Source organism: Corvus brachyrhynchos, unplaced genomic scaffold (assembly GCF_000691975.1).
Source record: "Corvus brachyrhynchos isolate BGI_N302 unplaced genomic scaffold, ASM69197v1 scaffold617, whole genome shotgun sequence".
Taxonomy (NCBI): Eukaryota; Metazoa; Chordata; class Aves; order Passeriformes; family Corvidae; genus Corvus; species Corvus brachyrhynchos.
Genome location: NW_008239062.1, coordinates 27,454 through 27,881, shown reverse-complemented (window position 1 = coordinate 27,881; position 428 = coordinate 27,454). Strand labels below are relative to the sequence as shown.

Genomic DNA, 428 nt, shown 5'->3' with positions numbered 1-428 from the left:
TCACCCCCGACGTGCAGAGCAAGCAGGGAGCCGTGTGGAACCGAGTGGTGAGCGGGGGACACCGGGGAGGGGGTCGGGACCGGGGGGAACGCGGGATAGGAACGGGGGGTGGCTGGGGAAGAGGGTCGGTGAGGGGACCAGGACGGGGACGGGGCACCGGAGTGAAAGGGGGGACAGGGTTGGGATTGGGACAGGAAGGGATTGGGACCCGGGGTGCACCGGGATGGGATCCACGAGATGGGATCCACGAGATGGGATCCAGGGGATGGGATCCACGGGATGGGATCCACGGGATGGGATGGGATCCACGGGATGGGATGGGATCCACGGGATGGGATGGGATCCACGGGATGGGATGGGATCAGGATGGGTTGGGGGGGAGCTGGAGAAGGGGGGTCAGGATTGGGGCAGGGGAAGGGTGGGGTTGG

At 67.3% G+C, this 428-nt stretch overlaps 1 protein-coding gene across 2 annotated transcripts in view; it reads left to right on the top strand.

Annotated features, from left to right (window-relative positions):
• Positions 1–6: 6 nt before the first annotated feature.
• Positions 7–428, top strand: part of LMAN2L (lectin, mannose binding 2 like) — a 7,444-nt gene continuing 7,022 nt past the window's right edge. For both annotated transcript variants that reach the window (XM_017739200.1, XM_008637598.2), the window contains exon 1: positions 7–47. The gene's annotated coding sequence lies outside the window, so the exon portion shown is untranslated. The remainder of the gene's footprint in view (positions 48–428) is intronic.